Below are 15,192 nucleotides of genomic sequence, written 5' to 3'. Positions count from 1 at the left end.
TCTACTCTGTGGCCCTACGCTGAGGCAACATTGCCGGATGGAAAGAGTACTTTCACATCTATTATCCTGGTGGAGCTGAGCTGCTCTTGCTAAATAAGCCTGACTACCTCACTCTCCTAGAGAGTGCTATGACAAATCTGGTGTTTCTGCCTAAACTTCGTTCACGGGGCCCTGTCCCCAACTTCTCCAGAGTGGATGTTGTCACTCTGGGGTACAAATGGCTTTTGGGGCCTACGGTCTGCTCCCAGGCTCAAATGGAGCTGTGCTTGGAAAGCAGTCTGCAGCCAAAAGAGGAAGTCACACCCTCCTGCCAGACACTATATCAGCAGGGGATGTGTACAACCTGACTCAACCTATAAGGGATAGTTTTAGAACTGTAACCTGAGTACAGAGGGCTTTGCCCAATAACAGAAAAGATGTGAAGAGGTAGGTTATTGTAAATGACCCTAAGCTATTACCTAAGCCAGGTATATTAGTTACTTGACTAACTCTGTAACCACACTTGTGTGGAATTAAACATATTCAATGCTCTGTCTGTTGTGGCTTCAGCATGATGACATTGGCTCGCTTGCAGGCACAATGGTGTTATTTAGTTCCACCAATCCCTGGGATCAGCACAACCTTAAAATAATTAAATCACAACTTCTTGACAAATTGTAAAGACATGCTGAACATTTTATGTATTAATGCATTGATCCAAAAGACTACAAAATTAATTACAAGGGTATGTATTTGTCTAGATTTTTAAGACCCAAAAGCTATCCCATGCAGTCATTTGATTAATTGCATTATTTCTTTTGTTGACACATATTATACAAGAAAAGAAATATTCTTGCCAGTTATTAACAGTTATTGTTTTAACTTTAGGTTACAGGCAAGAAAAACCCTTTAAATAAATATTTTACTTGCGAGAAGGAAGTATGTTCCCAGGGAAACCCTTAGTAAAGTTTACTTAATATTTTAAAAAAAGACATTTGAATACCTATTTTGTAGAAAACGACTTGCTTGCAAATAGAATAATGGTCATGGTTATGCTATTTGTAGTATTTATGCCATTCCGCAAGCTTTCTTTCTAAATATATTTCCATTAAAGAAAATCCACCTTTCAGCTATTTTTGTTGATTTAGCAGCTGAAATATAGCATATTTTATTGCTTATATTCATCTATATAAAGCAGTAATAAAGTTATGTAACAAAGGCTGCACCAGAAATCTCAGATTGCTTTTGTGCCTAAGTAAATGATTAGACCTCCCCTCTTCCTTTTCCAGTTAAAAAATTTACTCCATACAAACAGAACTGTATCGCTTTTTTATTAGCTGCCAAAAAGACCCCTTCTTTTTAACTTTAAAATAATTCCATTTTGCTATTCCCTAGTTTCATATTCTTTTTAACTTATTGATCTTTTTTTATCCCTGAGCCTGTGGTATAATCATTATAGCGGTTATTTAGGGTTAGAATAGCAGGGTGCAAAGTGCAAAAAACAAAAAAAAGACACAGTCTGCCATTTATTTATTTTTTGCATTTTTCAGCCTCCCTTTCCAGTCTTACAATGCATTCTGCCTCCTGGCCTAAATGCATTGATGCAGCTCTCTAAACACTGTTTTTTGAAACATGGAGGCCTATGGCCACCCCATCTCTGGACCCAGGACAGAAGTGCTGTCTGAATGAGCACTAACAGTTGCACTCTTGCACCTCTTAGTGCTCTTGCATTTCTGCCAGGGATCTTTGTATATTACTCTGAATTTCAAACATGCAGTTGTCCAGAAGATGTTGATGTCAAACTAGTGGTGTCTCCAACTATACATTTCTCAGGATAAGCTAGTCGTTGGATGGTGAGGGACCAGCTATCATTTACTTTGGACACTCCAATGGCCTGAGCCACTGCAGCCTCACATTCTGTTTGTTTAATTCTGAAACTATTCAGTATAAAATGTTAATTTTGTTTTGCAGAATCAGTAAACAAAATAATTCAAGGTTGAGTATTGAAAACAAATGATATTTTACATATATATCATAATAATATCTACATCAGCAGAAAATAAATTTGGAATTGGTAGACATGTAAGTATGTGTTTCATATATCAGCAGGATCTGTATTATTAACCTGTATTATGATCATTTTCTTACTTTCGAGAAAGATGAAATAGGTTAGACAATGATATTTTAGGCTGATTGTTTTTAGTTTGCATGTGTGCTGGGAGCAAAATGTTTGCAGACATGCCAATCCCCACCAAAAAACATGTTTTTTTGCTAAATGCTTTTCTACTTAACCATTGCCTAATATAAGTTCCTGTTATTACCGGTTTATACCATTTAATTTAAGTTGAAAAAAAGACATCTTAATGAAAGCTTCTCAACTGCTATTTTTGTTCTTAACACATTCACAAGAATCTTTTGAGAAAATTCAGTGAAAGATTTAGTATATCGTTAAAACCTTTGGGGCGATTTTGGTTAACATATTTAACCTTTTCAGTACAAGAACATCTCTTGAGGGTCTGTGTAATGACATGGAGAAAATCTAAGCCCCTGAGTAATAATTAACATTTTATTGTTTGGAATTCCCATTTACTGTTCAGTCACCCTACCTGACCTAAGTTAATGAAATGATTAAGCAACTGTTCAAAAGTAAATGAAGTACAAAGCCTCAGAAAATAATAATACCACTATGACACACTGAACTTACTGTATGGGTGATAATAATATTTCATATATTGTATACTTTACACATATATTTCTCTATTATAAAATGTATTTATGTATTGGTAATATTGAGATGTTTGTATGAAATATTAGTATATACAGCAGCAAAACCTATTTATTATTTTTTATGTATAGAGTGCCATAACATTTAAGCTGTTCTTTTACACCCACGACATCAGTCCTTGGCCCAGGGAAGCCTACAGTCTAAGGTCCTTACTACAGATTCACAGCATACTAGGGTCAGATTTATCAGGAGGCAATTCAGCCACCTGTATGATTTTGGAGTGTGGAACACAGGGTGAAAACACAAATTTCTTGCAGCTTGTGAGTCATAGTTAAATGCAGAAGCCTAATTGTTTTTTTTAAAACTTTCCAATAAGGAAGGATTTCAGCACTAAAATGATCACTTTTGTCAGCATTATAAAATTATGGGAATATCACCGATAGGGATACACACACACATTTATATATATACATATACAATATATATATATATATATATATATATATATATATATATATATATATATATATATAGCTCTTGTAAAAAAAATATGCCATGGATTTCAGAATTATCATTCCCTAAAATGGAAAACATAAACAGAAATATATGGAGATTATCTGCTCTAAATGAGCAATGCAAATGACTGCATCACAATGCAGTGTATATAGTGTTACCTTAAGTATTAGTATATTCTACCATCAACTGTCTCATTAATAATCTGGTCAAAAAAGATTCTATTATCTACTCATTAGGGCATATTTACTAATGCGTATGTTTTTTTCCTCAGATAACTCTGGCAAGTTTGTGTTAATGTGACAGGTGTATTTTCTTGGTGAAAAAGTGAATCTTTTAAAAAATTATAATAAAGCTTTATAATAAAAGCTTATATATTTTATATATATATATATATAGAAAATGACGAAGCCGCTCTCACAGGACTTATGTGAAAATAGAAGTTCCTTTAATGTGATGGTGGACTAACGTTTCGGCTGAACACCTCAGCCTTTCTCAAAGTGACAACACAGAGTGCAAACAAACCATAAATACCCCAATTGGCGGGAAAATACAGACAAACCCGTGCGGGCGTGACATCACACTTCACAATATACAAACACAATATACAAACGCAATATACAAACGCAATATACAAACACTTTTGTCTCCAAGTCTATTGGAGTACTATATATGAAAAGCACAAAACATATATTGGCAACAGTTATAAACATAGCAACATTTAGGTGTACAATAATATATACAATCGCCACAATGTAGCAAATAGGGAACTGTCAATTGCCTCTGTAGATCGCTACTATGTAGCACAGAGGAATTGTCCATTGACTTTAGAAATCCCTAGCACATAAGTATTTAGAAATCAAACAATTAAAAGAGATGCAGTGCATCAGAAATATATATAGACAGAGAAGGCACACAAGGCAAAGAAAAGATGATCGCGACAAGTTATTATTACGAGCAGAACTCCGCTGGATCCATAAGCTCAATACTTTGAATCCGTTTGGACTAAATGAACTAGTATCATATGCCCCTTTTTATCTGATATAGTGTGATGGGTCTGGGTTCATGTGATTTTACTGCAATGACAACCAATGACATTAACATGCTTTTTCCTTTCCTCTCTTTGTCTAATTCTAATGATACCACTATAAATGATATATAACTAATCCTTCGGTATTTTTACGGTGTGACTAAATTGAATGCAGATCACTACCATTTTTATAATGACAGACCAACAAAGTAACCCCATAAGGAATTGGTTGTTTCATGTGCTGCTGTTCTCTTGGTACGATTCTCTCCTCTTATTTGCCTTTTTCTACAAATCTTTAGATCATTCTGACTGTTGGTATGCTATGCTCCTATCTGGTGGCTGCACTATTATATATTTGCTTTAACGACACAGATGGAGGATTACGATTTGTTCTCCAGCATTGTCTCTGCGCCTGGTCATATACAGATCTAGACCAGTAAATTATTTGTTACGTGTCACCATATTGCTGTTCGTGGTATTGCCCTAGACACTGCAGTAGCGATAAATGGAGTACTTGCATCTAACCGAAAGGCCATCAGTTCCGTCCTAACTTTGAAAGTAAGTTTTAATGGCAGGTCACATTATCCTCTTGGATTTGATACTCGTTATATGACCTTGCTAAGTGTAAGAGTGAGACATAATAGGAATGCCTCGTTGGTTTATGTCCCCTAAATGTAAGGAGGTACTAATACCACGAGTGCTGACCAGTCCCAGCTCTTGATTAGATGAATATAATATCAGCTTTTCGGCAACTATACTTTAAAAAGGTTTTTATACTCTATCAGTGATGGCTCCGGACACAAGGCAGATCCTGCCTTGTACTTACATCGAATAAGTAACATACAAAAACTCCGTTTTTTATACAAAGTATGCCCCAGTTATGATGGCGTGTTACTGGTGCCACTATACTTTGCAGCAAAATCTGGTCTCATTACATATGACCACGACCGCTACCCGTACCCTTGGAGGTACGGGAACGGCTCTCTAATAGTTGGACGGCAATGAGTAGGTGGTTGCCGTATGACACTGCGGGTGTGTCCATTTTGCTCAGGAAATCAGATCCGCACGCTGCGGGGAAGCCCTTTGCCCCTACGGGCTGTATATACCCCTGTTCTTGAGCCATCTGGCAATTACAGCACTCCGGTCAAGCGCTTCCTGCCATCTGACAGCACTATGAACGCCCCAGATACCTAAGTGAGTAACATACCAACTAGCGCTTTTTCTTTCTTTTCTTTGCCTTGTGTGCCTTCTCTGTCTATATATATTTCTGATGCACTGCATCTCTTTTAATTGTTTGATTTCTAAATACTTATGTGCTAGGGATTTCTAAAGTCAATGGACAATTCCTCTGTGCTACATAGTAGCGATCTACAGAGGCAATTGACAGTTCCCTATTTGCTACATTGTGGCGATTGTATATATTATTGTACACCTAAATGTTGCTATGTTTATAACTGTTGCCAATATATGTTTTGTGCTTTTCATATATAGTACTCCAATAGACTTGGAGACAAAAAGTGTTTGTATATTGCGTTTGTATATTGCGTTTGTATATTGTGTTTGTATATTGTGAAGTGTGACGTCACGCCCGCACGGGTTTGTCTGTATTTTCCCGCCAATTGGGGTATTTATGGTTTGTTTGCACTCTGTGTTGTCACTTTGAGAAAGGCTGAGGTGTTCAGCCGAAACGTTAGTCCACCATCACATTAAAGGAACTTCTATTTTCACATAAGTCCTGTGAGAGCGGCTTCGTCATTTTCTATTTTGTTTCCAGTTTTGAGGCTGCACCCAGGCAGGTTTCGTACTTTAAACGTGAGTGCCAGTGGTTTCCATGCTTGTATATATATATATATATAGAAAAGAACAGAGCACACCCTAATAGTAATCAAATGCCCCAGGTGCTTGCAAAAACCATGTATATAGCAAGACAATGAGCCGCACACGCAGGGACTTTTTTAGAAAACAAAAAATTTCTTTAATGAAAACGATCCAACGTTTCGAGCACCAACTGTGCTCTTCCTCAGGGACAGGGTTTGTCCCTGAGGAAGAGCACAGTTGGTGCTCGAAACGTTGGATCGTTTTCATTAAAGAAATTTTTTGTTTTCTAAAAAAGTCCCTGCGTGTGCGGCTCATTGTCTTGCTATATATATATATATATATATATATATATATTATAATAAAAGCTTTATGATAAAATGTTTTCCCCTATACAACTGTAATTGGGAAAAATATGCTGGTGAATCAATACCATAAAGCACTGACATATATGGTATATAAGCATAGAGCATATGATGTAGATAATGAGATGCTAAAGTGCTTGATGTTATAATGGTAGTTTGCTGGCCTACATTTGTTGAACTTGCTTTTGGTGAAATAATGAATTGTCTATGTATTTTTAAAGTTTTGCTGTGATGCAATTATGTTTGGTGAAAAGATGCAAATGTTCATAAGTTCATAAGCATATTTGACATTTTGCACTTTAGCAAATATGCCTAACTAGTGATGAGCAATTTTTTTAAGCAGGCATGGATTCGCAACGCATTTAGCCATTGGTGAATTGTTTTGCCAAATTTCAGGCAAAATTAGCTGCAGAAAAATTTGTTGCACAACAAAAAAAGTTGTGGTCGCATCGAATTGGGCACGGTCACGTCAAAAAAGATGTGCACGGCAAAAAAGTCTTGCTACAAATGCTTTTTGCGGATTTTTCACCTTTCGCGAATTTTAGCAAAGCAAAATGGGACAGATTCGCTCATCACTCTTCCTAACTGCTCTTCTTCCACTGCTGACCTAGCTAGTCTGTCTATCCTTATTGTTAGTCTGCTAATGCCGGCTTCAAGAACTTGCTGCAACACTTGAGTATGGCAAGTATTTCCTGAGTAGCCTGATACATACTGTATGTGTAGCCCTCCAGCTATCTGCATGATCACAAACTCACAAAATGAATGAATGTCTTACCATGTAGCAGAGTCAAAAACACATGGTCAGTAAAAACAGGATTAAAAGAGGAACCATCTTTTGTGGTTCACTTTTCTATATCTTGTGTACAAGCAACTACACTGATAGGCTTTATGTACAATGGTCTACATTTTAGAAGGTGTTCTGCAAAAGCAACAATTAAACAGCACAAAATGTTACATAAATATCATTGACAATATGAATGGTAATTATAGGTCTGTATTATAAGTTATAGGCCTGAATTATTTTTTATTACAATACTGCATAATGTTCTTAGTTTGAAAGATGTGTCACAATTCTGAATAAGTCTTAATTTGAAAGTTGTGCCTCCCTACGATATTCCATTTCTAATATAAAGGTAATTCACATTTATTTATAGAAAGAAAATAATAACTTGTCAAATGCTAGCTAATTAACAAAAATAATGTCAAGACTAAGTGAAACTGTCAGTAAGGAACAGGAAGCCTGGGAAAGTTTTGACCAAACCATTTCAGGCTACAAATTAACTAGGATCCCTTCAAGCAAGTGCACAGAACTAATCAGAAGCAAAAACCTTTAGCTGGTAATTGTACTAATGCATAATTTGCAAGAACAGATTCAGAATGAACAGTCCTAAATCCGATTCTCATTAGGAGTTAGAAAAAAAAGCACAATCACAGTCTATAAATCTATTAAAAACACCTAGAGGTCTATTTATTAAAAGTTGAAATCTCTGTTGCAGTGAAAAAGTGAACTTTTACAAACTAGAGTTTTCAAAGTTTACTAACCAAAACCATCTCAAAAATGTGAATGAAAACATTTTTCAGCTGAAACCTGCTGAGCTTCTGTGTACGCCAGTGGAAGGCAGTTTTCAACATTCAAATTATTTTATTTTTTTAAACGTTGTTAAAATGAATGAAGCAATGTAATCTTTGTTGTGAGTTTTTTCCCCATGCATTAAGGAAAAGGGATTTTTGTGATTCCAGTTTTGTTAGTGCTAGCAATCAAGCAAAAAATTAGAACCACAGGGAAAAAAACTTAATGGAATTTAACAGCGACTTTTCCCACCTCATACTATAACAGCAACAGACACATAAACCCTATAAACTGAGATTTTTTTTAGACTTTTTCTCACAAGCAAATTGGTGCTGAGGGCAATATAAATTACAATTCTACCGTAGTGAAACTCCAAGATGTCTGATACTGTAAAACTAGGCCCAATATTGGGACACACTTAAATAGCTGATAATTCAGTTACCCACACTCAGTGGCATAACTAGATGTTACTGGGTCCCACAGCAAATTCAGTATAGGTCTCTAAAACATTGCTAAGTTGACCAAGTCTACCCAGATATAATAAAATTGCTCATTAATTATGGCCTAACAGGGTCCTCTATACTTCTGGGTCCCCCTGTAACCACTGGGTCTATTTTTTCTGTAGTTATGAACCTGCCCAGACTGCTTCTCCATACATATGGTGTAAAACAAAGCAATCAAGCCTTAAGGGTAGTCTTTTTTTAAAAAAAATCTATTCTAGACTAGAAATCTTTCAAACACCGGAGTTAGTACAAAACAATCAAACTATAATGCTCAAAATAAACAATAGTTTGAATATAGTAGACTCTAATGTCTTAGCAGGACTGAATCCCCATGAATTCATTATAAAAGCCTTAAAACGGATAGTCACCCATGATGACCTCTCATCTGTTACACCACACTATGTTTGTTTTCAAAACATTCTCAATGTGATTCAATACAAACTCCCTACAATAAACAGATAATACCAAACAAATGAGAGAACATTCTAACATGACATTCTGAAAAAGAATTGTGAAATAAGATGCATTAAGCCTTGCGGGTCTATACTTTCACTTGCATTTCAAGAAAATAAATATTTTAGAAGCTTGTAAATTAGACAATAATTCAGAAAACCATCATTTATGCTGTGCATCATTACTGAATGTCCTTTTCTTGTATTTGTATTTGAAGGACTGAATGAACCTAAAGTATGTTTGCTGCAGTTATTCTTTAAAAAGTAGCAATATAGCTTTGTCTTCAAACACAGCCTTCATTCTGGATCCACATTTTTATAATAATTACCTATACTTCTATTGCTATATTAATGTGAACAAAAAAGTGTTTCTTAATGGTTTAATTTGTTACAAGAAAATAAACTGGGTTTTCTGCTGCTAAATTGGAGAAAGGCTACAATTTTCTGGGGGGAAGTTAGGGAGTCCTGTCAGGGACCCTAACAAATGCGGTGGTACATATTTGCAGGTCCTTACATAAGTAGAGCTTGTCAGGAAGTTTGCATGCTTTGGGCAGGACATGACCTTTCTTAAAAGGGAAGGAAAGGTAAAAACTAAGTAAGCTTTATCAGAAAGCCATAAATACTCATGAAAAGCTGCGCTGAGTGCCTCCGTTACAAAATCATGTTCTTAGGTATCTGACTTCAGATATTCTCAGAAAAATCCTTCATTTCTGGGGCCAGAGTCTGTGCAGTTCTCTCCTCTCTCCATTCTCCTGTCACCCCTCCCATAAGCATTCATAATCCATAATCTATTGGCTGTAAAATGCCAAAATGACTTTTTACTTTGGGGTTCCCTGCTATTGCCTCTGGTACAAAAACAGGTTGCTTGCTGTGAGCTTTTTATTTCGAGAATCTATCTATGCAGTATATGTTCCTAGTTCTGCTAATTTGGTATCACATGCCCTGAACTATTCAGTAAGTGCAGCTCATTGCTAATAACCTCCCTGCCCATTGCCTTTAAATATCTCAGCCATTGCCCCGCTATTGCTGATTCATGACCCTTATAGTCATGCTGCTGATCTACCTGGCTGTTAATGTTAACTGTACCTTGACCCTTAAACTTCTGAATCCCTTGAACATCTTGACCTGTACCTTCGCCTAACTTGTGATTATATACAATGGAATCACATATTTAAATGGGAAATGTTAGTGGAGAAACACAAGAGGCCTTAAGGTTGGCATTGAAAGTACTGTTTCTATTGTTGCATATGATATTTAGGAGGAGATTTATCAAACTGTGAAATAAGAGCTCACTGCAGTAAAACTCCCCCACTCTATTCATTTCTATAGGATTTTTGGAGGAATATTTATTAGATGGTGAACATTTTAAATAAAAGTCAGGAAAAGCTTATAAATAAGGTAACTTTTCTTTTTGGTAGTGGGAAATTATAATAATGTAATAATAATAATATGCAGTGCAGCTGCAGCAGAAATTATAATAATGTAATAATAATAATATGCAATGAGCTGAAGAGAGTGCAGAGATATGCAACGAAACTGGTAAAGGCAGGGTCGGACTGGGCTGGCGGGACACAGGGGAAAAAATCTCTGGGCCCCGGCAACCATCAACCCAGAGCCGATCCCAGCTGGCCTCCCTCCCTCAAATGCGTCTACTTATACGCTCTCAGGGGGAGGGACAGGGACCCAGTGGGGGGGGTGTGCATGTGGCGGGGGCCCCTGCAGGGAGCATGTGTGGGTGCCGGAGGCCCCTGAGAGTGTGTGGGGGGGGCCCTAGAGTGGCACCCCTAGTCCGACCCTAGGTAAAGGGGATGGAGGATTTAAACTATGGCTGTAGATTGTGAAGGTTGGGTCTGTTTTCTCTGGAAAAAAGACATTTGAGAAGGGATATAATTACTCTTTACAAGTACATTAGAGAACATTATACACAGATAGCGGGGACCTTTCTTCCCATGGAAAAAAACTAATGCACAGAGGCCACCCCTTTAGACTGGATAAACAGAACTTTCATTTGAACAGAGTAGGTGGTTCTTCATGGTGATGGCTGTGAGGTTATGGAATGCTCTGCCTGGTGATGTTGTGTTGGCAGATTGGCTTGTATGATTCCTTGAACAATCATAATACCCAAGGCCATTGTGATCTTAGTTAGTATAGGTATTGATCCTTTATAAGGTACTTATGATTAAGCATTTGATGACGAAACATGTTGTCCACTATATTAGACAAATGACTTGAAAATTCATTTGGTTTTCCAGAGTGAAATTTTGTTGCAGATCTATTACATTTGGTGGATGTAACAGTACCTCTACTTTATGGGAAGAACCTAAATACAAATATAACAGTGATAGGTTGTCACCCCATTTGTAAAAATACCTTATACCGTATAGGTATTGGTATATATAGTTCATATATGTGAGTGTATAGATAGGTCTGTATAAGTATGTGTATATATGTGTACTGGGGTTAATTTAGATGGCGTTAACTTTATCGAATTTGTAATATCTTTTTTTTTTTTTTTTGAAAGGTGCATTTTTATCATACAAACATCAACATAAAATAACACATTTTACAATGTAATAAGGAAAACATGCTGGACTTTACCATATAAAGACTGTAATATGCCTTTTAGCACTGGGGTCCTGAGCTTAATTGAGTCTTGGGCACTATTTGCAAGGTATTTTTATGCTCCCACATTTTTTGTGGGGATAATCTGATTAACACCCTAAAAAATATACAGGCAGGTTAACCGTCTCTGATCGCATTAGCCCTAGTAGTCTGTAAATGTGATAGGGGCCTTATATTGTACTGTATATACTCGAGTATAAGCCGATCCGAATATAAGCCGAGGCACCTAATTTTACCTAAGAAAGCTGGAAAAACTTATTGACTCGAGTATAAGCCTAGGGTGGGAAACTACATGGTATCAACAATGATACCTTAAGAGTACTACCCCCTTAGCTCAATCAGCAACCAAGCTAAAACACAAACAGTTAAAATCCTTCAAAACTATGGTTTATATAGAATATAAAGTGCAATGACTAGTGCAGAATGGGACAGGTAAGGATAGTATATGAAGATGAATTTAGGAATGGGCCAGGGCACTGGAGGGTCTGGTTGGGGTGTGATTTGCACACAAAGGACAGAGGATGCTAGTCTGGAGGGACCCATGGCACCCAACTCGAGTATAAGCCGAGGGCGACTTTTTCAGCACATTTTGGGTGCTGAAAAACTAGGCTTATACTCGAGTATATAAAGTAAGTTGTTTTGGAGCAGGGACTGATGTGTATGATAAACAATCTCTGTTACAGATCATTATAAACCCTTTACAATATCATCTGAATTGTATTTTTTAATATATACAAACCAAGCAAGTTCAGCACTGCTTAGCGTATAGTTGATTGACGTGGGTGCTACCACTTAAGCAATTAAATACAAGTTCATAGGTATAATGGTGCACACCGGGGATCCTTTTAAAAAATAACTTTTATTAAGTAAGTAAAATTAATACATGGTAGAACAGGTCAACATTTCGGCCCTCATCTAAGGCCTTTCTCAAGACCACATTCATATTAAAACCATTAAGTGTATAAATAGTTAAAAGCACACACCCACAACAATGGCACAATTCCACCATGTGACAAATTAAAACACCAGAAAGAGCCCTGTACCAAGGAAAAAACAACATAAGACAATACAAAAAGGATACCAACATAACCAATCCATTAGTAAAAATAGAAAAAGTATATATTGGCAGTGGAGCATAACGCATAATCTGAAACATATAAATCAAAAAGTAATCTGCTGGTAACATATATCACTACCGTTGGTTAAGGAAGCAAGAAAATGAACAGTATTCATTTAAACCAAAAGGGGGAAGAGTATTAAGCGTTTTTATCCAAAAAACTTCCCTTTGTAGGAGCAGTCAGGATCGGTCACCACCCCTCCTAATTGGGGGGATGTGATCAATCGCAATATAGGGAAAGTTGGGTAACCTATGGCCCTGTTTAAAAAAATGTTTCGCCACCGGTTTATTAGTCACACCATCCTTGAATGCAGTGCTTATAGCAGAGCGGTGACCATCCTTATGTAGCTCTTGACCTGTTCTACCATGTGTTAATTTTACTTACTTAATAAAAGTTATTTTTTAAAAGGATCCCCGGTGTGCACCATTATACCTATGGACTTATATATACTATATATGTATATACTGTATATAACACAGTAAAATGTTCATTGCCTAAAATAAGAGGAAGTACCCTTAGAAAACCAAAAACATTCTTCAAAAAATTAGATGCATGTCTGGTATTTCGTCTGTCACTTGACAGAACTTTTACAAATAAAATAAATCTATGTGATAATCTGAAAGGAACAGTTGGTATGATCAGCTTAGCATCTGCAAGGAGCTTTCTCTGGGGATCTACAACCTGAGTAAAAGAGATGTTAGAAAATGTAATATAAAACTTAAGCTGAAATGGCTAGTTATGTTAGGAAAAATTATTGTGGTCAATGCAAAGATATGGGTTTGACTTCTATTAGAAGACAGAAGATTAATCCTAAAATAAAAGAGTTTGTTTTTTTAACAGATGGTTTTCTCAATAGGATTTTTCTCATTCTTCATATTAGTAGATTATTCAAGAAGTTCTGAATGAGGGAGAATCTGTGTGGGGAAGTGAAAGAAACAGCTGGTCTGATCATTCAGTATGTTCCAGAGGATATTCCCCAGTGCCTAGAGGAGCTAAGGTGCACAGATGTTAAACATAGCTCCATTATGATACATAAAAACAACCTGACAAGCTTGTACCACTGTAGAGAAAAATGATCTTTTTTGATAGTTTATAGACATTCTACTTTCTTGCTCTGAAATAAAAGGGTTCTAGTCATATGATACATGACTGGTTAAACAATAGCATGGTATTGTAGGCTGAATAAATTACATTTACATTTCAAATGAATTTTTAGCACTATTTCAATTAAATTATTTTTCTTTTTGTAATTTTGTGTAAAAGAAGTATTTAAATCTAAATAAAGAAACAGAATTAGGGTTTTCTTTCTGCTAATATTTTATGAAGGGTACGTATCAAATGAATGGATTAAGAAGATCTGATTACAAATAGAAAATAACATTATAACCGACTGTTAATAAATAGTGATGAGCGAATTTTTTTGCCAGGTATGGATTCGCAACAAATTTCTGCATTTCACCATTGACGAATTGTTTCACGAAACTCAGTGAAAATTTGGCGCAGAAAAATTTGGCGCGCGTAAATTGTTTTTGTCACGCATCAAATTGGGCGTGAAAGTGTCAGATTGGGCTCAGTCGCGTTAAAAAGGGTGCGGTTCCTGTAAAAAATGCTGCGGTCACGTTAAAAAGGGGTGGACGACAAAAAAAACCGCAAGCGACAAAAAAAATTGTGCAACAAATGCGTTTTCGCGAATTTTATGGCAAAGTGAAACGGGACAGATTCACTCATCACTATTAATAAACTATATATAGACAAAATAACATTTTCCATAGTTAGGTAGTTAGGGCTAGTTAATAAAGTGCAGCTATTATATATAATTAGTAACTTAATTATATATGAAATACCAAAAAATCAGATAGTTTTGCTTTAATTGATATTAATGTATGTATCCATTTAGGCTATAAGTGACATAATGATATTTGAGGGAAATTTGTCATTTTACCTGTTATTAGCTAAACTTATAGATAAATAATGGGTTCCCTCGAAAGGCACCATCTGTTGGACTCACAGTACTGTATCCCAACAACTTAACTCACGAATATCAAGTAGTATAAAAATGACCCTATGTAGACTGCTCTGACTAAAATACATTTTGTTTTTTTATGAGTGGGGGTTAACATCCCAAATATATATTGTATTCATATATAATCTATGCTACATTTCATGGTAATTTATTTAATGTGGAATAGTAAGTTCTGAAAAAATGTCAAACACTTTATCCTTTTAATTTCATCCGTAGCCTTTACTTATTATAACCTAAGTATAATCAAAACTAGTGTAGCTTTGGTTATGACTTTGCATGAAATGTCTAAGGCAATTCACTGTAAATTATAAGCTAAAGCAAATTGAATTTTAATTACACTTCTGCTAGAATTATCAAGCTAGAACATATTTATGCCAACATTTTCTTTTGATTTCAAAGAACAAACAATCCAGGTATACTGATATGCCTTTCTACTGTCAAAACATCTGCTTAGATGACTTTAGAGACTAAAGAGAT

General features: G+C 36.0%; 1 protein-coding gene across 1 annotated transcript in view; it reads right to left on the bottom strand.

The window, feature by feature from the left end:
• Positions 1-15,192, bottom strand: part of csmd1 (CUB and Sushi multiple domains 1) — a 716,970-nt gene that overhangs the window by 136,074 nt on the left and 565,704 nt on the right. The gene's annotated exons all lie outside the window — the stretch shown is intronic.

This window comes from Xenopus tropicalis, chromosome 5 (genome assembly GCF_000004195.4).
Source record: "Xenopus tropicalis strain Nigerian chromosome 5, UCB_Xtro_10.0, whole genome shotgun sequence".
Lineage (NCBI taxonomy): Eukaryota > Metazoa > Chordata > Amphibia > Anura > Pipidae > Xenopus > Xenopus tropicalis.
Note: the sequence above shows the minus strand (reverse complement) of the source record. Positions and strands in the feature narration are given on the sequence as shown.